Source organism: Lathamus discolor, chromosome Z, assembly GCF_037157495.1.
Source record: "Lathamus discolor isolate bLatDis1 chromosome Z, bLatDis1.hap1, whole genome shotgun sequence".
Classification (NCBI taxonomy): Eukaryota; Metazoa; Chordata; class Aves; order Psittaciformes; family Psittacidae; genus Lathamus; species Lathamus discolor.
The window spans coordinates 7,630,149-7,654,662 of NC_088909.1; the positions used below are offsets into that span (position 1 = coordinate 7,630,149).

The window sequence follows — 24,514 nt, forward strand, 5'->3', positions numbered from 1 at the left end:
GTAATATTTGGGGCGGTTTGCTATTTATGGCTATGGTAATAAAGGCCAGTTAAAGCTGCAAAGCCAGCCACAGTTAGTGGTCCCCACTGCTTTATTTCTGAATGGCTGAGGGGGCACTATTCCACGTCCAGTTCCAGTTTTAATGGAGACAAAAATTTATAAAAAGAATTGGGTATGTAAAATATGAAAAATTAGATGCAGAGAAGGGTATACTTTTACAATGTACTGTTCTAGTTAAAAATAACTACATTTTGGATGCCTTACCCAGATGATTTTGAATTCACTTATGTCTTAGCTGCATAGAATCGGCATACAGTTGACAATGTGGCCCAGGTTTAGCATCCTCTCTTCTTCACACATGGCACTTTCTTTCCAGAGACACTTACCAAAGCCAAAGGTATGTTTGATACCAAGATCTACTTTGTAACTTCTAAACCCACACAACTGCAGATAGAGATCAAAGTGATTTAAAGAAGTCCTATTTGCTGTGGCTCTACGTGGCTCTCTTTTAGCTATTTTTAGGAGTAAAATCCTGTGCTTGTGAAACTGAAAGGCAGATAACAATGGTTAGAGTTGTTGTGTGGGCAGATGCCATGCAAATACCTCACAGGTCAACACATGTGCGTTGGCTCCAATCTTTTCGGTTCCCTGTGAAGCTGGGTCTCTTGGGCAGATAAAGCCAGATGTTTTGGGATGGGTGCTAGTTTTTGCTGAGGGGCACACACAGAGCTGTCACGTAGGTGAAAAAAGATGAAAGATTTATGCTTGGTAGACTGGCTAAAGGGCTGATACACTCATTAGTAGGTTTTTTAAAGACCTTGTGAACAAACAAACCTATCTTACTTCTTAACTCTTCCATTGTTGAGCTAAGCAAAGGCCATCTACAGACTGCAGAGTATGAATTGTACACAGAAAAGAATAATTTTGGTGCATGTGTATGGTTGCCAAGGACACCTTTTTGGCATGGCAGGGAAATGCAGATAAAGAAAATGAGCATTTTCTCATTTCCTGTGGATGCTTGTCCCTGTCAATGGCCAACCAGCCATCTCTCTGCCCAGCAGGAGCGGCCTGTTTCCACTCAGTCTACAGAGCTTTGAGAAGTGCTTCATACCTTGCCTGGTTTCCCTACTGTGGTATCTCCCAGCTTAGTACCCTTCCTGGGATAATTTCTTAACAAGTCTATATTGCCATAATCCTATACTCACTTAATGTGATTTTCACTAAGAATGTAAGTTCAAGAGAGGTTAATGATCCATTAGTGTATATTTTTAACTATCTCATTTATACGTTGAGTAGCCTGTATTTATTTTATTAAAACCATCTCACTATATTCAGCTGACTGAATTATGTGAGATATCACATGGATTACACAAGAATTGTTCAGTAATTAATATTTCCCAGGCATGATATGTAGTTATTAACTACATTTCTAAACAATTAAAACTGTGAAATGGCCTCTTAATGAAACCAAAACCTTTGCTGTTTGAAGGGCTTTACAACTGCAGTGTTCTCAGAGCTTAAGGTTTTATTTCTGTAGTTCCTTTGGAATAAAACACATGCTGCTCCTGGTACATAAGACAGTACATCAGACTGCAGGAATTACGGTTCAGACCAGGTTACAAAAGCTGTTTTTAAGCTGTGTTTGTAACTAAATAGTGATGACCACGCATTGGTGAACAATCGTGAACTCATATTCCCTTCTTGCCACCTGGAAATTAATGGACAATTTTCATTAACTTTAATTAAAGATGTTGCTTCCTTTCAGATGTGGATTACAATCCAAGTGTATTTTAAACAGCTCAACCCACGTATTTCCCCTAAGCATTACCCATGGCTCTGTTCCCTTGGTCCACAAATTTAACACACTATATCATGCATGAAGAAGGGGAAGTAGAGTGATGGCTCCATAGCTCTGAAGACCCCACCTCCACCTCTCCACCCAGTAGATTCACCACAGTTAATCATTATGCCACTTTGCTATTTTCGTGGCTTGCAGTTTGCTACAATACCATGGCCTGACACTAACTTGAATATCTGAAGAATACGAGATAAGAGAAACATGAGGTATCTGAACTGCACCCTAACCCTTCATAGTTCTAACCATGAAAACATGTCTGGAGAGTCCGATCACTCTCCATTTATCAGAGCACAAGTCTGAATGGGATTTATTCACTTGCATAGAGGACACATGAGCCAGTCGGCATCCACAAATAGCTAAATTGCTCAAATCTGTTAAAAGGTAAGCCATATGTGAATTACCTTGTACTTGGAAAATGTGTTCAAAGAATTTTAAACACTTCTGAGCAAGTTTTCAGGATTAGCACTGCTCCTTTCTTCTCGGGATAGTGGTGGCACATTGTAAAATGCCTCTTCCATGCTCCTTGCCAACATTAAAATCTCTTCACACTGCATTTTCCAATGTCATGTTCACAAGAACACAAGAGGATTTCTGGTTCTCAGTGGGATAGTGTTATGTTTTTCCAAATGCAAACAAAGGATATTAAAAAGCCCAGAGTGCTCATTATACCACTGCAGCCCACCGAAACAAAAGTATGGATTAAATTTTCCATCACATAATGACTATATCGTGTACAGAACTGGATGAACTGATTTATTACTTAGGAATTGTATTAATTGCTGGGCTGTTCTGCCACTGGTTGCAGTGACACATGCAGAGAAAGACCACCTTTAGTGCTGGATACAAATAAGATCTGTCATAAAGGAACGCTGTCATTATTTGATCGAATCTCCCATTTTGCTCAGCATTAGTGACAGAGTATAACCAAAGACAAACATCAAGAATTAAGATACTGTTCTGTAGGAGTAGAAGAAAAAATAGTATTAACATTTCTTGGAATTCAATTAGTTGAAACTTTGTTTTCAGTGCCAAATGAGGTGCATTTTCTCTTGAGATTTGTTCTCCAGGGTAAAGACAGCCTTGTCTCTGATAGGATTAAAAATCAAAGTAGCCAAGTTGGATTAGTCACCTAACGATTAACAAAACAAACACCTTTTTTTTTGCACTAAAGGCATGGAAATGTGGAGTGAAGGAGACTTCCTTGACCATCAAGTCTCATATCTGTATTATTGCAGACACCACATCATATAATTCTTTTCACAAATGTATTAAATTTATCATAATCCGGAATAATTTCTACAATGATGTTTTCAGCATGATAGTATCAGTGATGTGGACAGAAAAAATAGCAAAATTTCCTTGATGCAAATACTGTTTCATATGAAATTTGCAGTCATTGTACCACAGGATTTCTGGCAGAAAATGTCTGGGTTTTTTTTCTGAAACAATGTTTGAAGATTTACAAAGCCTAATTTTTGACAATGTCATATCATAGCATGCAAAACACTGCAAATAAATTAAAAACTAAATAAACTCCCTCAAAGCTTTTTCCTACTAATATAACTTCATTTTGTTGATTAAAAAAAAAAAAAAAAAAAAAAGCTTTGCATTTAATGTAAGCTATATTGTTATGTATAACCTTATTGAGAGCCTGGTTTTGCACTGAAGCACTCATCCTCATTTTATGTGCTGCTTCTCAAACAAACTGAAGTTGATCAATCCTTGCCTGAAAATCAGATTAGCACTTTCCTAAAGGTAGTGTAAGTAATTTACATGAGTGTGCAAATGCAATCAAAAGTAAAAGTTGAGTGCTGGGCATTTATATCCCAGGCTTGCCTGAATAAAGCAGTATTAAGCTTCTCACTACGACTGAGATTGTAAAGATATTTAGATGCAGATAAGATGCTTAGAGGTGCATTCAAGAAAGCCTAGGACTTTTCTGTCCTGATGATTCATTCTAATATACATTCCATTTACATGTCAGCAGTGCAGTGTTGTAGTAGAAGCAACATGGAAAACAATAAAACACAAGAAAAAACAGTAACAGCAGAAATCTGGGTACAGTGAAGGCAACTGTGATTGTCCCAGTGGCTTTAATGCACTCAAGACTTCCACCCAGTGTTTAATCCATACATATTCCTCTCAAAAATCTAGAGATTTCTTTTGCTAAAACCAGAAAGCAATGGGAGAACTATTATATTTAATGGTATCTTACAGGACAGCTGTATTTAGAAGGAAGTCCCAGGCTGATTTTCCTTCCCTCAGTTCTGTTTTACAGGACTGAACTATACCCTGGTGAAAAATGAATCTAAAATCAACTTGAGGAGAAGTTCTCTCTTTCTCCTGAACTTTGATTCAAATCTACTGTCTTCACATATTTTAGGCTGATTCAGCTAGATCATGTCTCACCACTAAAGATACTTCTTGCATATTGCAGCTGTAGGGGGAAATACGTCTATGTATGAAGAAAAGTGATGGAGTGAATTAAACTCCAAACACAGCCTCCAGCTAATTTTTTAATAGTCTGTGTGCAAAACAGGGCCTTGAGGGTAGGAAGAGCTTTTCAGTAAACCAATCAGAACTGGATTTTATTTAAACAACAGTAAAGTCAGTCCCAGAGAATTCAGACACTTGTATACAAAGCAGCCGTATCTCACAGCGAGTCTGTACAGTAGCTCAGCATCTCAATTTCAATCGCAGTTCATTCCCTGCTGGTAGTTTTTGTCTGCAAACAAGCTGAATGTGAGCTGACAAGGGCCCCCAGGGCAAATAATATGAGCACTGGAGGAAGAAACTCACCCGGACACGATGCTGACAGTTGTGCAGCCAATTCAGAAAAACTGCAAAACAAGAACTCCAGCAACCGTGTCCTCTGCTGTAGTAGCTGCATAGCACACTAGTAAGAAATAGAGAAAAACTGATTTAAAGAGTTTCACCTTCTGAAACACACCTTATGTTGTCAAAATAAGTATGTTCCATAGCATAAAGCAAGGCATCAGGTCTGTGAGGCCAGAGGAGGCAGGCTATTTGGTGAGGTTTTCTAAGCAGTTTCTTCTGCATCCCTTTATCAAGGGACTGGGTTGATACTAAGGTGTCTAGCCTGCAAATCCTGCCTGCTCTGTAGGCCTGCAACGGATCTGTAGAGGAGGTTTCTATGAAGGCTTTATAAATCTGATTTTTTCCTGGTCTTGCTGTGTGGCCTGGGAGTAGTACAGGAGCTGCATTCCTGGACACAGCTTCTTGCAGGGATGCTGGTAACATCTGACCGAGGGATACCAGGATGTGCTTATTCTTTAGGCCTCCAACCTACATTTCCTTGTAAATGAGCATCCACCACAATCATGATGTTACACCATATCACATAACACAATCTGTGCCACCTTTTTGGAAGATCTAGGATGAGCAGGTGTCAAGCTAAATGACACACAGGAAATATGCTACTGCATATGGGAAAGATGCATTTGAGAGAGTTATCCTGACAATTGCACTGTGCTAATTACACTCCTGAGTTAAACACACTTCTGCACAGAGTTTTACAGTGGTCATCCTTTAGTTTGTAAAGGACTTTGAGACAAAATCTGCTAAATAAATGGAAGACAACACCATTACAACACAACTATGACTCTTATAACAGACTCACCTAAATTGCTCAATGTGGAGATGATAGAGATTATTTTGAATCTCCAGCTTTTCAACATCATTACCAGCTTAAAATAGGCTTTTAATATGATAATATTCACTGTCAATGACATCTCTCCCTTACAGGGAGAACATGACATCTAGCTGGAATATAACAGCTAGCTATTTATTGGGGGGGGGGGGGGGGAAAGAACTCCTAGCGCCACATTTCCTTATTGAGAGAAGAGAAAAAGCATTTTTGCAGATAAATCCCCCAAAATAATTTGTGACCTTCAAGCCCATTTATTGCACTACTTCTCATTTAGAAGTTATTAGAATTTTAATCTAAGAAAAACAGCTTAGACAACAACCTGCTGTTTTAATTTCTTCTAAGAGGTCTGATTTTCAGAGTGTGGATAAACACAGAAAATAAATGTTCCTTTTTCATTCCCACTAACAGGACATGTAACATATAGACACTGTCCTTACAAAGACACCTTTTCTTCCTTCATGTCATTTTAAAGGCACTTCTGTAGCTTGCACCACTAACAGAGGAAAGGAATACAAGGGTTTTTTTTTCAGTTAGTCTATACCTGCCATAGGAGCTCAAAAATCAATGTAGAGAAGCCACCTTTGGAGATGAGCTAATGTTCTCTTTACTTTTGCATCATTCAGCCAAACCAAAGTTTATAAAACAACTACTCCTTATGAGATTTCCAGTAACATGAATTGTTGGTCACAAAACTTCAAAGAAAAACAGATATTTATAGCTTAATTCATTTTTCTTTCTTTTTTCTTTTCTTTTTTTTTTTTTTTCCCCACACACTTTTACCACAACACTTTCCAATTCGGTTCCCATGAGCACACTGAAAACAGAGTTATATCCGCTTCCTGCTGCGGCAACCTCCTTAACCACTTCACTCCTGGTGCTGCTTGCTCTCTTTTTTTTCCAGTGTTCATGTCTTTTCATTGTTTTCCCCAGTGTGTGACATTTGCATTTTCCCACATCACTTTATCATTCATCTTTGCTCTATTCAGCCACCCGCACAATTAAAAACGTATGGGAAATGAACTATATATACGAAAATACAGAGATATATACAAACACATGTATGGCTATATATATATATGTATACAAACAAACTACACTGGGAAAACTTTTCTTCAAAACAAAAGCCTACTTTTCAATAGCAAAACTACTTGCTAAATTTACCCATTTTTATAAACATAGAAGGGGGAGGTGGAAGTTTTTCAGATATGTATATTAAATATTTCCCTATTCCACTGAAGAACTGATACTCATAAACACTTATTTATAACAGTTTAATCAGCATATTGATTATGTTAAGGAGTCCCTGTAAATCTCTATGAGCTGAAGTTAACAATGGCTTTTCAAATGCCATTAACCATCACCTTGCAGCTTTCTCTCTATTATGTACCATAAAGTTAATCATGTGCAAGACAGTTTTTCAAGAGAAAAATCTGCTATACAGTGCAATGATCACCTTGGTATTTTCCTAGAACAAAGAAAAGGTCTTTCTTAAATAGGAAAAAGTCTATGCCATCAAAGAGTGCTGGGCAAGATAAATCATGGGTTTCCTGCAAAATTTCACAGGTTATCTTATTAAAGGCTAAACTCTCCAGACCTTTCTTTTAGCATTAAAATCCCTGTGCCTGTTATCATGAAATCAGCCAAGACTTGTGTTTTTGTAGCACATAAGCTGTACTGGTTTGAAGATAGGTGCAATGGCTGAACGAATGAGTCTCGCAGAGCGAGGGCAGAGCCTTTCCACACCTCTCTAAAGCAGCTACCTCAAAGGAAGATGGTCTTCAGGGACAGGATCAGAAAGGTTCTTATAGTATCAACATCTGGAAAACAGGTCACAGGATTTTATCTCTTGGCTCCACTGAGATGTGTGTGCCATGCTCAGACAACAGTCAAGCACAGAGTTCCTCCACTCAGCACTCATGGGGCTCCCTATTAATTTCTCACGTAATAGGAAATGAGATACAACATGATATGATATGCCACTGGCACATACAGGAGGAAGTTGCTTATGTAAATGAAAAGACATATCCATAAATCATGCCATGTAAAGTCACTGACCATACTTTACAAGTGATAACTTCTACAGAAGATCATTAACAGTCAACTGTTTCATCATATAGAATAGCAGTGGTGTCAAAGAAATTCACACTATCACATTTTTTTTTTTATTTGCTTATAAGAATCAATGTTTACCTACTCCTATGGTAAATTAGATAAATTAATTTAACAAGGAAAAGTTACCATGTACCTAGCATGAAGCATGAACTTACTAAAGTACCATATGCTGCATATGATATTCAGGAGTTCAAGCCCTGCAAAGCATTTCACAGGGAAAGCACTCAGAAAAACATTTCAATTGATCTTTCTTTCCCCCCTCTAAGTTCCTTTGGCAACTGATTTGAAACATAGGTGCCAAATTAGGGTTGCTCTAAGGTTTCTATTACTCTTTGGCACACTGAGGAGCCAGTGATTTAAGACAATATGAGATGTCCATTAGCTGTAACAATGAATTCAAATGCTTAGAAGCCCGGCTATAAATCTACCCTCTTGGAAAGATTAACCACTGTTTGCCTAAAGTTAGCAACTCCATCTTTGACAATAAAACGCAATGACAATCCCCTGCTCTAGCTCACTCACCCCCACACTGAGAACAGCCCATGAGCTGCATCCTGCAGGAGTAGCAGCCAGGAGAAGGGAGCATGGACAAAACTGTTGGGAAATTCAGCCTTTGGACCCTTGCAGTCTTAGAGGATTAACTAAGTACAGAGGCCAGGTGCCTCTTGAGTGTTCGCAAGTCCCTCTTGCATGCCTGGGGCCATCCTGTCAGGACACCTACCCAAAAACTTGTGGAGTTCATCAGTCAGGACAGCCTCTGGAAAAAAATTATCATAGCAGAAAATCCCCAATAAATTCCATCTACTACCACCACAAAAATATCCCCCAGAGCTTCTAGGACTCTGAGGGAAGAGGTGCTTCTGTTTTACCCTGAAAGCAGCCATTTATGAAGAGTTCCTAATCTGGCCTTGTACACATGGCTTGACTACTGCTTATGTCTTCCCACTCTGAGGCCAAATGTGGCTTTTAATTGTGATTTTTGCTGAACCCTTTATTGCATACATGAATTCTATACCACAGGTAATGGCAAGATGGAGCTGCTCTGTACCCATATAGTCAAGAATGCCTGAGGTTCAGCAGCGCAGGATGCTGTACATATGGCAAGTAGTGGTATACTGCTCACAGTTTATGAGTGATAGATTCGTGCTGCGTGTGCTAGAGATGGCAGATAGGAAGTGAGACACAGGAATGGATAAACAGAAAATGAGTTAAAAAGACAAAAATATTTTGTCCTGCTGATGTGCTTAGATTGACAGTATGCCATCCATTCATCCACTGGACAGTTACACCATGGACAACAGCAAAACCTAGCAAGGAGCATGAATTTATTACCTCCATTCAAATTTTGCAGCAGGTTTTGGCAGGCTGCTAAAGCTGCTAATATAGCACTTATTGTGTTGATGGCTATAAACTCATTTGTAATACCGTAAAACAAAGTTGTATGATATCCACAAATCAATTGCTCCATTTAGACATTATTTCTTACACAAACAAGTAGCTGTGGTCTTGGCTAAGAGATATGTCAAAACCAAAATGGAAAAAAAATAACCAGGGACAAAAGAAAAGGATACAACTACTCTCAGTGGTGGTGTCTCATCCCCCCCTCCCTCTTTCCACAAATTTCTATTACCAATGTCATTGAAAGCAGGGTCAACAGGAGTGTTCAAAATGCAGTTCTGCTGGATGATGAGGCTGGTCTGTGGCTATTATTTGTTTCAAGAAATAGATGTTTGCAACAGCAGCAAATGCCAAGACAGAGTAGAAAAAGAAACAGTAATGCTCAACCATGGAAAAAGAAACCCACAGCACAAGGCCAAGAACACACAACCACTTCCTCTGAAAAGCTGCTACTCTCCTGTTTATGTTAGAACTAATGTTTAGGGCATCCTTACCTCAGTAGCCACTGTAACAGAAAATCTTTTAATGCTTTAGAGTAAAAGAGGCAAAAGATAATTTTGAATAAAATCAGTTAATAATATTCTTCAGGAGACAGCACTGCTTGCAGTTCCAATGCTTAGCTTCTAATTATTTGTTGGAGCATATAAATGCAGGCATTTAATCTCCTGATTTTCAAACATGAAGGAAAGATGGCGACACAAACAAAATGGTCTGTCTGCAAACAATCCCCTGCACCACACGCTGGCTGTGAAAACACACAAGTGCACTGCTCACCGTTTTCTGTTGGCCATTATTTGTTATGGTATAAAGAAAACTCTAGGTGCAGAATGTCCAGGTTTCGAGGACAGTGACATCACATCTAACTCCATGTTTTACAAGCCCTCCCTGTGTTTGTCTCACATTCTCCCACTACAAAGTAGCTCACTAATGATGATGTTCTAGATGTGGTGTTTTATAACAGCAGCAAGTGGTTAACCAATGTAAATCCCGCAGAGAGAGCAAGGTGGGCTCTCAGGGTAAGGCTTATTTAGGGTTTAGTGCCTCTTTCTATGAAAATGCAAATCAAAGGCAACTGAAACCCACCCAACTACGACATGGAAGAAATTTACTGTCAGTTTACATAAGAATGAAAGAAAGCATTGGTGATTTATGTACAAAGGCCAGAAACCTTGCAATGATTAAGAACAAATAACCACACTCCTTTTTATAGTTTTCTGAATAAACTCCCAAAGACTTCTACACTAAGCAGTATTACATTCCTACATCTTATTTATAAAGACTAAAAGTTATTATTAGCATTAATCACCATTTTAAATAAATGCATATAGCAAACAGTAAATATTCCTCCTACTGCACAGAAACATTACAAAAAAACCCAAGATCAAATGCTGATGCATCTTCTTTCTGTAGAAATTGTAGTGACTGTTTTTTCACAGAGACATTTAGCAAAGTGACATCAAATACTGGTTTTAATGAAGTCAAGCATAAACTTTAAGTTCTGAGCAGTAGGCTTATGCCAACATTAACTAATTTGGGGGAACTCTAAATCAAAGATTAGTTATTTTTTTAAAATCAATTTCTCAGCTGAAAGGATATGGGTATCTGATCAAACCTCCTGGTAAGACTTGTTTATACAACCATAACAAAAATGTGCATTTAAATTCGTTTGCACAACAGTTGTGTTATTACACCAGTCCCTACAGAGCATGGTGTTTCCCCATGCTAAAAGGTTGCTGTAAAATAAACGTGCTTGCTACAAGTGGAAAATCAGGGTGAAAAACTGCTCCAAATAGTCAAAAATAGGAATAAAAAGCAACCAAGCAGTTGAATAAAAAAAAGAAGAGGTCTAAGATCTGGGCATGTGAATGGAAAACTAGGTAGAAATCTAGCGAGAAATCTAGGGAGAAATAGGAGTGGGCTGTTGGCTTTGTAAGCTCAACTTCCACTTCCTGCTTAAGCTAGAAGGGCTGGCATCAGTTCCCCTGCATCCTCCTCAGCTCAGGAGGACTCCAGTTGCTGTGGGGCACGACAGAAAGAGGGGTGGATGGGAAGCAGGATTTGGTGATGGGGCTGCAGCCCACAGCTGTGTGGCCCAGGCATGAGGGCCAGGATGAGGCCTTGGGTGAGCTGTGCTGGTATGAGGAGCAGATGGCCCTCTGAAGTCAGATGGCTTTTTAGTTCCTAACTGTAAAGTTTTATAATTTATTAAATCTACTTTTCTAGTTATCTAAAACTATTAACACGATTGTTAAAATTCACAGTTTCCAGTTACTAACTAAATGTGATTGTTTTATCTGGACTTCTATTATATGAATAAAATGTAACACTTTGTCTGGATAAAATGGCCCCAGAGTTTCATTAAAAAATAACAGCCTAATTCCCTAATATGAAGTTATTTTAAGTGTTTTATTAATATTGTCTTCTAAATGCACATAAGTGTGATCCCCCTTTAAGTGCAATATCTTTAGGGCTAGTTGTAATTGTATTTTTCTTATCAGTTGCTTGTGCCTGCATTTCAAATATTCATTGCTTACTTCAGGCACTTCACTCAGACAAGAAAGAGTGCAGTGAAAAACTATTTAATCTGGACACTATTTGAATATGAAACTTTTCAGTCCCAAATACAATTGTTCCTGTCCCTTTTCAGCAACTCAAACTACCTATGACAAAATTCCTGCAGTGCATATTTATCTTGCCATTAGTTTCACCTGTTAAAACAAAGCCATAAATAAAAATCTGTGTGAAACATGAAAAGCCAACCTGACACACAGAACAAAATCCTCTTTCCAATGAAGTCCACATTGAATTAAATTACGTGTAAAGGCAATGATGTGTCCTACCTAACTTTAAGCATCTACAAGGGGTGTCTGATTTCAGATCCTATATACCCTGCAGGCCATCAGTGGAGAAAGGAAAGAGGCACCTCTAGTGGGCAATTCTGATTTTATTGGGTGCCTGGAGGCACGTACTGCTTTCCCTTGGCTGGAGCATCCCAAGAAGTCCAGCTCCTACCTTAGCTACATGGGTACTTAAGATTAAGTGGAGTTATCCAGGCTGGAGCATGTCAGTTGAAGGACAGAATCACATTTCTATAACTTGTTATAAATGAAAAAAAATGTGGGTTTTTTTGCCAAAGAAAGAATTCGAAGAGTTCCTGTTACAGAATCCCAAGGGTTGGAAGGGACCTCAAAAGATCATCTAGTCCAACCCCCCCGCAAGAGCAGGGTAACCTACAGTACATCACACAGGAACTTGTCCAGGTGGGCCTTGAATATCTCCAGTGTAGGAGACTCCACAACCCCCCTGGGCAACCTGTTCCAGTGCTCTGTCACTCTTACAGTAAAGAAGTTCTTCCTGATGTTAACGTGGAACTTCCTATGCTCCAGTTTACACCCATTGCCCCTTGTCCTATCACTGGATATCACTGAAAAAAGCCTAGCTCCATCATCCTGACACCTACCCTTTACATATTTGTAAACATTGATGAGGTCACCCCTCAGTCTCCTCTTCTCCAAGCTATATTGTTGCCAGTTATTAATGACAAGGAAGGGACAGAGCCACCAAAAAGCTTTGGGGAGGAGATCTAGTTCTTTGTTGGTGCTGGATATAGGGCAGAGCAAAAGACAGCACAAACTGCATGTCTTGACAGCTTCCAAGCTTGGCTACAGGCACCGAATGACCTGATGTCTTTGAATTTGTCTTTGCTGGGTCACACATATACAGCTGGGAAACCACAGGAGGGTGTTGTGATAATTTTACAGGAAAATTATAAAATGGAGGTGTGTGTTTTCTACCACTATCTCAATACAGCTATAATTATACATTATTTTTCCCCTTTGACTCCTCTGTAGGCCCTGTATTTCTGAGAAACTTTTCACTCTTCTCATGCTCAGGGGTTATTGAGAATGCAATGGGTTGAAGAATCAGTGATTTTTCACCTACCCCTTTATACGAGCTTTTCTGCATCTTGTTATCGTGTCAGGAATGCAAAATGGGGCCAAGCACATCTGAACAGAGAAGCTGGGCAAAAGAGTTTGAAAACATACTTTCTGTTTTGCAGTTCTATCTTTGGGCATGTATAGTAAAAGGCACTGACTGATTATTGCTGACTTGGGTGATCCCTTTCCAGAGAGAATCCCAAAATCAAATTTACTAAGAGGAAGTGGGGAAAGTGCAGCTCAGCATTCAGACAATCTGCTCCTGCTATTTATATCGGGGCCCAGGCTCCTGCCAGCAGCCCTCTGGTCTGGATGCCATAGCACAACCATGGTCACCTACCCAGACTACCTGGAGCCCTCTAGGTAAATCTATACGCTGCAGCTGATTGGGGTAAGCTTTTGTTACAGGGTTTATGATTTAATATATCCTGAGCACCAAGTATCCCTGGAGCAGAGGACAAAAGGACAGGGTTACATTGCCTTCCTGACCACATCTGCATGAGGAAAAGGACTTTTGTCATCTTGCCTCAGGGTTCCTGTGTCTGTATCTGACAGCGGGCTGTAGAGACTAATGTTTACAAAACTTTGGATAAATACAGTTTTTTTATATTTTTGCTTCCCAGCAAAACAGTTTTAAGCAAATAATAATGAGAAAAAGAGGAAAAAATGTTCTTTAATAGCACAAAATTTCTGCATGTATTAGCTACCTGAAGATAGTAATCCACAAACAGGAGTGTTTTCAAAAACTGCTTGGTTTTGAATCTTTTCCTGTGTTAATTCCTGAAAAACCTAGGCCACACTTGCTTCATGTTTCCTGTCTGTTTTCTACAGCTTACTGAGCATAACTGACATGCAGACAATTTCTAATTGATTTTTCCCCAAAGTTAAGTCTTCCTGGTAGCATTTTTCCCTCAGGTGATAGTGGGACTGTTCCTGTTAGCACGATGAAGTACATAAGAAAACACTACTAGATGGATACTCTTCGTGTGTCTATACATACCAATAAAACAAGATAAATAATCTGTCTCTGCATACTTCGGGTTTGCATAATGGCTGAATAACAAAAGTACATATGAAGAGATTTTCTGGCAAATTGGATTTTATTTCATTTAAGCAGTCCTATCTGTCAGTGGAATAAAGCTGTTTTGAACATGTTCCCAATCATTTGGCTGTCTTACTAAAGTTGGTATTTGCTGGTCATGCCACAGCTTGGCAATGATTAATGTGAAATTTACAGTGTCTACACAAGAGTGCGTTAAAGAACTGGCAACTCAAAATGACATTCATCATATTGGCTCTCATACCAGTGCTGCATACTGAGGTTTTCTATATCCAAATACATGCTGTCTCAAGTAGAAATCCACGAGGTCAGAAAATACCCCCTTTTCTTTACTTTACAATATTCCATAATGGAAAGTCATTTGTAAAAACATAACAGGAAAAAAATTATTTCAGATAACTTTTATCAGCCTGTGATCTCCTGATAAATTATGATTACATTACTCATGGAGATCTTTAAACTGAAGTAGACATAGCATGTAAAACAGAGTAATTTATGTTTAATTATATTAAACTATGTGCATACAGGAGAGGGTCATATTTGAGAAAGTCTTATCACAAGAAAATGGGTTAACATAAATATAGTCCACTTTTTTTTTTTTTGTTGTTGTTGTTAAAATAACTGGGTATTAAAATCAACTGATCCAGACACATTCACCCAACAGCCCACAGAGAGGTTTACTGCATACACTAAACTGCCTGAAACACAAAGACTAGACAGTAGGCTCAGGGCACTAAGCTCACACCCCACATGCTTGAGAAGATGGAGAGACTGCCTCCTGTCCTTACAGAAGGACGGGGCACATAACATATTATCCTACATATATGGGGTCTAACACAGGGGGGGACCTGTGCTTCCTAGCATCAAGGGTAGTGAAATCCCTCCCAAAATTAATTGATAATAAAGCAATTTTGCCCCACATTTTCTTTAGTCTTCCTTTTATCACCGACATATCTATAGAAGCTTTTCTTGTTGCCCTTGACATCCCTGACCAGATTTAATTCTACCAGGGCTTTAGCTTTCCTAAGTATATTTCCTGTAAAGACCTCAGAAGTATTTTCTAACAGCAGTAATTTTATGACTTGCTTTCAGAGATTCAATTGATTATAGGTGACAGGATGGATGCTCTGCTTCTTTGAAAATCAGGTTCTGATTGTGGAAGACTTGAACTACAGTACACAGTAATTCACTGGTAAAACACATAACTACCCAGCTTTCACCTGCAGTAAACACACCCTGGATGGCTTATCCCACCACCAGTAAGATGGACAAGGCTGATTTTCCATGGGACTTCATTTGCTAAAAAAATACTGCAGGAATTTGTAAGAGAGATCAGTGGTGTGGTTTCCTAATGTCCTCTTAACATGCTTCCCAGAGAAAAACATACTTTCTGTAACAGTTAAACATTCAGTAAAATGCCTCCATATTTGCAGTGACAAAACTGCAGAAGGGATTCTATTATAAGCAGCCAGTGGCTTCGCTATTTAGAGTAGGCTGTAACATGCAGTAACACGGGACAAAGCTAAAAACGTAGCTTAAGAGAAACATAAAAAATTATTTCATGGACCCTCACATCTATGCAGAAATTGTTGTTATTTCAGTGGCCATATCCTACAATCAGCACTCTGCAACCTGAGGGACTACCAAGCTTCCAATTAGCACCACACAGCCTCAGTCATCGTATTTTAATCCTTCTTTTGAAGTGAAATGCCTATTGACACTTTTTTCTAATAGTTTGCAACGTTTTCTAACAACTTTACAAACGTCAATCACACTTCATTCCAGACGCCCTATTGATTTCCTCACTTGCACTGTATCTGGTTTACTTTAAAGATATTCCACATCACATCTAGCATATGATAAACAGAAAAGCTGCTGCAGGACCTGTGCTATGTGGGTTTATTTCTTTATCAAGAAGAACATGGGCTCTTCTTTACACCTTATGAGAGTGCAAAGTCTTTATCCTGATCTCAGTGACATTTGCAATAACTATATATATAATAGTATTAAAAATACATATACTATTTAGTATGTGTGACTGACGTACATACAAAAGTATTTTCTTCTGTATGAAAGCTTTACAGAACAAGTATTGTTTGGGATGCATACCGTATTAAGAAAAACCCTTAGCAAATACAGCATTTGACAAATTAGTGTCTAAAATCAGAGCTTCCCATGGTTGCTTGAGAAGTACACATGCTCCTTAATAAAAATGGGTACTTGATTTGTTATTAACTTTTTATGTCCTTGGACAAAAACAAAAAATATTTCAGTAAGAGTCTGTATGGTAACAGTCATACCTGGAACTATTTCACACACAGATAGCTGTTGGGGAAGTTTCAAAACACTGGAGTTAACTGGAAGTTATGTTCTCACCTACCTCTGAACTTTTATTTCTAACCTAAAAATAAGTTGGTTTATTTTTCTTTTCTTTATACATGCTTACTCATTTGCAGAATTCTTCGTGGAAAATTTTGCATCTACTCTGTGAAGGCAAAAACCAAATTTCCACCTGATGCAATTCGAAATGCCCCACTAAAAAAGTTTTAAAAATGTTTCATGAAAATATGTTGTGGCAGTGAAAAATCCTGCAATGCTGGATCTGAAATGCACAGTAAGTCCTCAGATAGAAGGGCCTTAACTGCTTCAGAGGTACAAGCCCTTTATTTTTCCTAATTACCCAAGAGTTCAGTGTATATAAGATGGCGCCTTGTGCATATGTGGGAATATTGACAAATTATTTACCTCGAGTCTGAGAAGAAAACTAGAAGTACTGCATCATTCTTATTTTTTTAAATACTTTGCCCTTCCTCCCTTTTTTATCTTTATAAACTCATTGTATATTGCTTGAAGTGAAAAGAAATCTCTCAAACCTCACATTAGCCTCTTGAATGAATACAGCTGAAGACGTACTAAACGTGTTCCACAGAAAGTTGGCAAAATTCACTTTGAGATGTTTGTTCTTTCATGGGAATGAAATTCTCAACCTTTGTTGTTTATTTTTTTCCCTGAGATCAGTATGATTTAAAATAGATGAGCTACCAACCAGATACTGCTGTTTATAATTGGATTGCTAGCAACTCTCGTTATAATGACAGCAAAATGCTGAACATAAAGATACTATGGCTTATTGTACTGAAAGAGTTAAATTTACAATGTGTCCCTCATCCAGTACTTTAAGGAAAAGTAGAGGGGGGTTTTGTCTGGAGAGGAAACCGTCACTTTGTGTTTTCAGGTTTGTAGAAAAGCCTTTTTTAATGTAAACATTCATTAAACTAATTTGAAGTTGTCATTACTCTCCTCCCCTGCTGCTTTATATCAGATTATTCCTAAGTGCTTGGTGAAGAGCCCCATAAACACACAGTCTATTTCCCTGCAGGGTATAATCACACAGTTTGCACTGTGATTTATGCTGTATGGCACTGGTGAGTGTCCTAAACTTTGAAAGGGCTTAGTTCTTCAGCAGATGCACTACTCCCTTTATATTTAAACAAAGTTCAGCTAACCCTCCCCGCCTATTACAGACATTGTTTAGCTCTTTCGCTTCACAATAAGGCTTGTTAAGAACTGATTAAATACAAAACAGTGACACTTTTAATTAAGGAGATGGGGATTCAGAAATAATTGCTTTTAAGTTTCAATAAAAAACATTTTACAACTGTTGTTGTCCCTTCCCCCTTCCCACACCATCAAGAAACATCGCTAATTTAGAAAAGAACAGATTAGAAACATGGTTTGGGTTGTGGTGGAAATGCTAATTCTGAGAGCAGAGAGTCTTTTCTGATGTATTTTATAACAGTAAGATCCTGGAGGAAGTTCTATGATGCCATCTTGAGCAGAGAAACCAAGATCATTTTGCTCTGGAGACTGAAAACCTGGAAATAGCTGGTGCTATCAGCGTCTGCTGTGTTCATGAATATCGGAGGCCTGAGAAAGATAAAATTTCTCTCATAGATAACTGGTGATGATTTCAGTCTACTGCACTAACAAATGTTAATCTAAGAAATGCAGCAATTACTTTGATAATAAAACGCTCTTCAGGAGCTCCATTTATACACTTTAGACAGTTTGCACATGTTGCATGCCAGTAATGGGCTGGAAATGTAACACTTTTCTCATGCAAGGAGTCCCAGTAGAGTGCATCACTTCAGGAGGGGAACAACAACCACTTGACACGCCTGAAGAAGGGATGCAGATGCGAGGCTCCTGGAGTTGCTGCTCCTACAGCAACTCCATTTCCCCCCCTCCTCCTTCCCATGATATTGAAGTGAATGTGCACTTGGCCAAAGTCAGAACCTCTGCATATTCCAGATCCATGCAGCTTGATGGTGCTGTGTCACACAAATGTGAGAAGCAAAAGACAGAAGCAGCCTCCCCCCATCACTTCTGTAGTTTTTCAGAGAGCCCACAGCTCACCCTAAAGCGTAAAGTTCATCCCTATGAGCCTAAAGTTCACCTTCCAGCCAGTCTGTGCCATAAACAGGTAAAGATTTACCTTGTCTGATAAATCTCCCTATGTTTTCAGGGCCCGGGGATCAACAGCCAACGAGCAGACGCAAAGAAGAAGCTGCACTGTGAAATCAGAGCCAATATTCCTTAGCTGCACTGCTGGCAAAATCACCACTGCAGTATGCTCTGGTCTCCAGAACTATTTTTGGCCATGACTGCAGATGTAATCCTGTGAAGCTGAGGAACACTAGCAGGAGCGCATTTCAGAGGGCTAATGTAAAATAAAATTACAACCCCTCTTCTTCATCTTTTAGATCTCTTCTCCTACCTGTCCTCCTTTCTGTTATGATAGCAGCTAAATCAAAGTCTGTGCTATAGTAACAGTACTCAGCAGAACCAACATTTTACTTCTTAGCAATTTAAACCTTAGTGGTACCTGGTTAAGATAATTAAAGCTCTCTATTTTTCACTGCAAATTATTCATTTTGTTAAAAGAAAGTGTAATTTACAGCACATACGTAGGACACACAAAAGTAAATCCTAATAGTGCATTTAAAGAGAGCAAAAAATAGGACAGACATTTAGCATGAAACATATTCCTTGCAATTAAAATCAGAATGTGCTTTCTTATTTACCTGTTTGTAACTAATGGATTCAGCTAAGACACATTTCACATTAATATCACATTTTCTAAACAAAGTGTAGCTGTTAACATATTCATAGGTTAGCATTAGTACAGGCCTGTACTTGGATGCAACATTTAAAAGAAATACTTGTCAGAATACCAAGAGCCACTATTCAAACAAATTAACCCTAAATGCCAAAAAGAGCCAGTGACAAATTCGGAAGTGCACGAGTGGCACTTTAAGTTCCACAATATCAGCGTAAATTATGTAAACCTACCCACCTAGGGAAAGGAAAGGTGAGAAAATAGCAGGAAAAGCGACTAACAGAAAGGTGTAAAACAGATTACGTGTGGTGAGAAAGTTTTATCTGACACCTCTTAGATATTTTTCCTCTTACCACACCTTTTCTTTCTTCTCCCTATGAATTACACTGACTCACGTTATGTAGAAATGATGAACAATTTAATCTGGCATGTTCGACTCTAGGAATCTTAAAGAAAGAAGAAATAATCCTAAACTGTACCTGTTTAAAGCCAGCCCCTCCAGTCACACGATGCTATAAACATTTATCAATCTGACATAGCAAGGCTGGGCCCCCATTATTATCCTTTTGTGACCTGCACAGCTGGCCCAAAAAACAGTTGTCTCCAATTATGCCCGCAGATAATGGTGGGTAAATTCAGCTGTGCAGTATTAGCTCAACCTAAATATGATCCCATTTGACTAATTTCCTAATTCTTAGCAGGGTGCTTAAAGAACCTATTATCATGCAGACTCAAGGAACACAGAAGTCTGGTTATTTGCATCTGTTCTGTGAAAGGCATTTATCAACTGTGCCACTAATTTGTTACCTACATATACCAATCACAAACACTCAGCGCCTAAGATAATTGCATACGGAATTTGTTTAAACTTTTAATGTTGCATAAATGGGTGTTTGTTTCCAACCAATATATCTTATAATTAAACAGCTTGAAATATGAAAGGTTGAAATTGGGTCAAAAAAGATATATTCCTTCATGAAATCATGTGTGTATTCATTAACCCAGCTGGAATGCTGTTGCTGGCACGATTGCTGCTACTTGACTGAACTGTGATCATAAAGGTCATTAAATGGGTTAAAAATAAGGCAGCAGAAATATGGAAATTACTTGCATATATAACCATGTTTTCTGCACAAAGCAAACTGTGCAGCATGGTTTGTATGCTGTAGAGTACAACCTGCCATGCATTACACTGTCTGGGTTTTTTGAAATCTGATTAACATTCTCAGTAGCCTAACATAAACTCCTAGAGCTGCAGGCATATTGATATTTGGATTTTCTTCCTAAACTCACTTCTCTCTAATCTTCTTCCTGAACACATCTGTTACTAAATCAATCTTCAGTGTTGTTTCTTTACAAACTTCACATGTCCATTTGGACTTTCTCATACTTCAGAGGAATCTGCTATGAGATCTAACGTACTGCCATATAGCAGCCCTCATCCCATGTCTTCTGTAGGAACCAAATCAAATTTGGACTCAATTTTCAAGATTCTTCATGGATATCATTCTGGTTTTAGCTAGAAACATATTTGAAGGAGATGTATATGCACTTCCTCAAATCTTGCCATACTTGTCATCTTCCTCTCAACACATTTCCTACGTTTCTCAACAAACCAAACTTCATCTCCTTTCCTCACATCTATCATTATTTCAGGAATCTGTCCATGTTTAAGCACTTAATTATACCCTTACTTTACAAACTGCTTCAATCTTCGTATCTCCTGACTTGCTGTGTTCTGCATCACACTATTCATGTTAAAGTGACAAGAAAGTGGTACTAGCACGTCTATCCATGAACAGTCTCATGTTAAAGGCTTACTTTGCTTGACTACCTGAGGTGTAATTACTTCCTAGATAAATCCTAGCTTCTCCAAAGTGGATCAGATTTTAAGAAATTAATTTTTTTTCTGTTATTACAACAGGACAAACTAGAAATAAAAACTCTGAAGGCATTGAAGAGAAAGAGTAAGTTTCCCCAGGCAACAGGAAGGCAAGTATATGCTTATATCAAAGCACTTATAAAGGAAGACCACGAGAAACCTGGCTGAAAATTATAGCAAACAGTAGGATTCAGAAAAGAAGCTATATATTCAAAAAGGGAACGTAAATCAAATGGTCCGTGATCAGATCCTCAAGAATAATCAATAGCCGTGTAGAAAGTGATACAGAGATGCTGCACAGGCATTTTGTAATGCACAGACATGCACTATCTGAAATGAAGGTGATTCACTTTGGCAAGGTTCCTCCTTCAAATATTAGAAGTCTTAAGGGACAAAAGTTGTAGCCAGAGGACTTTTAAAGCCGTATCTCTGGGCAAGTATGTACTCCAACTTCTTTTTATGAGGGGAGAGAAAAAGGAGAAATCTTAAAACTGACAAAAGAGTAAGCTGATGTTCAGTGTCCAGTCAGGATGGTAGAGATACCAGAGACCTGTCCATACCTATTCATATCAAGGGAAATGGATGCTAAGTTTGACCAGACATAAATGAAGCAGCCTAGAAAGACAGCTGGGAAGTGATGACATTTTCTCATACAGTCCTTTACATACAGTCCTTTACCATATCAGAGCAGTTACCAATCTGCATCACACCTTGGTTTCTTTAGTCCCAATTATCACCCTAATTCTTCAAATCTCATATATCTCCCCTGTCCCCGGCCAGTGATTCTTACCCTCATCTACACTGTAAATAACCCAAACTTTACTGCCTGACCCCCTGCTTTACAGTCTTCAGTCTCTGTAACTTGATCACTGAACCAGACTCCCCCTGTCTTCCGGATATTGAAGGCTTCATCTCATGCCCGTGCAGGAAGAGCTTGCAATCAGATATGAAACAATCTGTTTATCACTCTAAAAATTATTTTGTTATGAATAAATTCACTCTCAGTGACCCTGGCAAACCTACTGATATGAGTGTCCTGTGTGGAGCAAAGCTGAATCAAAAGCACACTCAAAGTAAAATTTTTGTTCAGATACTCTTGCACATGGGCACACTCCTCAGGGGTTTCCATCCTGACCTAGTGTCTTGGTTTTAGCTGGGACAGTTAATTTTCTGTCTAGAAGCTGGTGCACTGCTGTGTTTTGGCTTTAGTCTAAGAATAATGCCTATAGCACACCAATGTTTTAATTCTTGGTGAGCAGTGCTTACCCTGATCAAAGGGCTTTTCAGTCTCTTATGCTTTGTCAGTGAGGAGGGGCACAAGAAGCCAGAAGGAAGCACAGCCAGCACAGCTGACCTGAACTAGCCAAAGCAGTATTCCATACCACCTATTTTTTGCTTTTTTTAAATAAAGCATTACGATTTACTTTTGTACACCCTGTATAGAAACTGGGTTGAGTTGGCTGTGAGGAGCTGACTGCTGCTAAGGGGTGGGCTGGGCATCACTCAGCAAGTGGTGAGCAGATGTACTGTGCATTACCTGTCTGTCTCGGGTTTTATTTCTCTCTCATTTTTCCCTTTTGATTACAATTATGATTATTATAATATTTTACTTTATTTCAGTTATTAAACTGTTCTTATCTCAACCCATGAGTTTTACCTTTTCCCCTATTCTCTTCCCCATCCTACTGGGCAGACTGAGTGAGCGGCTGTGGGGTACTTAGTTGCTGTACCACACAGTACAGATTTAACACCAGTTAAATCACCAAACCTGGCATGGGGATTAATTTTGCTTGTTGATCATTTAGCCTTTGATCCCCTATTGAGAACCAGGACAAACTGATAGTCATGAGGTGGTTACTGCGATATGAATGCTTTGCTATTAGGCGACTGACTGACATCCCATCCTTGTTTCACATAAATCCTGTTCTCTGTATTGATAATAGCTTTCAATTCCTGCTGGCGTGAGCTGGAGCTGACTGGATAACCAGGAAATGAAAGACATAAACCAGTCCCTTGAGTGATTGTACCCCTTGAAAAAAAATGATGAATGACAAAATGCAAATACTACGTTACGTCAGAGAGACAATTATCACTGTAACCTAGAAATGTTTAGATATATATCCAGTGTACATGGAGGAAAAATACCTTTTTTCAGTTAGGGAATGTTTAACTGTTTTTAGCAGTAATTTTATATTCTACCAATAATTTGCCTGCTAGCGAGCAAGACAAAGAAAGGGCAAAATCTGAGATGCTGGGAGAAAAAATGACTGCTGGATGGCAAGTGGTATTGTGACCACTCAGTTAGGCTGTCACAGGAAGATGTAACAAAACCTTGGCTGTGATGACTGCCAATAAAACAGAAGAGATTTGGCCCCCACAAAAATTCTGCAGTGACCTTGTCCTGCTGGGCATCGTGAGCAAAATAGGACACATGCAAACACTGACTGCATAAACCCAGGGTGTTTGTACAGCAGCCCGCAGCAGCTTTCTTTGAGAAAGATATGGTATTCACACTATGAAGCATGATCCTCATAGCACAAGTGCCACTGAAGCTAAGGATAAATAGGATGGAGCATATCAGAACTAAGTGCAAGCTTTGAGGAATTTGTTTAGGTTAAATTCCACAAAATTCAGGATGGTGATAATAATGGTAATTATGGACCAAGTATTTTCCAGAGCAAGTGCCTTGAAATTGAAAACACACTAAACTAATGCTTAGTGAGAGCAGTTGGTAAAGTGTTACTTCTAGTGAATTACAGTTGTCTTCTTTCTTCTCTGATAATTTGCGACAATTGCATCCTAATGCTATTTCATTGATTTCTACTCCACTTGAGCTCCCATGCTGGGTTCAGTCAGGGTGACAATACACAAATATTAACCTGCTATAGGGAGACTCACTATACACATTTTCTTCATAGAAATATCCTATAGAATTTAAAGGAAGTGGACTTTAACACCGTTCTAGAGATGTTCCCTTAGAAATCCACAGAAATTAATCCAAAGTCATCAGTTATATAGCTTACCTTCTTCATGGGAATTCAGATACACTTAGTTTAAAAGATGATGAAGAGAATTTGTTGATATGTTGAAGCTGTTGCTTTACAGGGTATTATACCTCTGTTTTGCATATCTGCTTTTGCTGATAAGGCTTTTAGTATCAATTTACCAGACCAGAGACAATAGTGTTAATCTGAACTAATGCACTTTGACTGAATGACTGCTATGATGAAGCTAAGTGCTATTTTTCTCTGCAGGGAACTTCATTTGGAGAGTGGGAAATTCCCAGGCACCAAACAATGATGCCAGGTGTTGGAAGAGGGAAACATAATGCTGGGAAGGCAGAGACATGCAAAGCTGCAGGAGATGAAAGAGGAACCTGCTAACCTGAGAGAAGAGGCAGATAAACATGTAAAGGAAGGGTTATAGAACAATTTCAGCCATGGCATCAGCTGATTTCACTAATGGCCACTTAAACAG

The 24,514-nt window shown here is 38.8% G+C and overlaps 1 protein-coding gene and 1 long non-coding RNA gene across 2 annotated transcripts in view; both read right to left on the reverse strand.

Annotated features, from left to right (window-relative positions):
• WWOX (WW domain containing oxidoreductase) overlaps window positions 1-24,514 on the reverse strand; it is a 527,331-nt gene that overhangs the window by 73,090 nt on the left and 429,727 nt on the right.
• Window positions 16,129-19,722, reverse strand: LOC136005404 (uncharacterized). Its single transcript, XR_010608769.1, has 3 exons — window positions 19,635-19,722; window positions 18,532-18,608; window positions 16,129-17,963 (listed from the first exon to the last, which is right to left on the reverse strand). It is a non-coding gene; the product is annotated as an uncharacterized LOC136005404 (long non-coding RNA).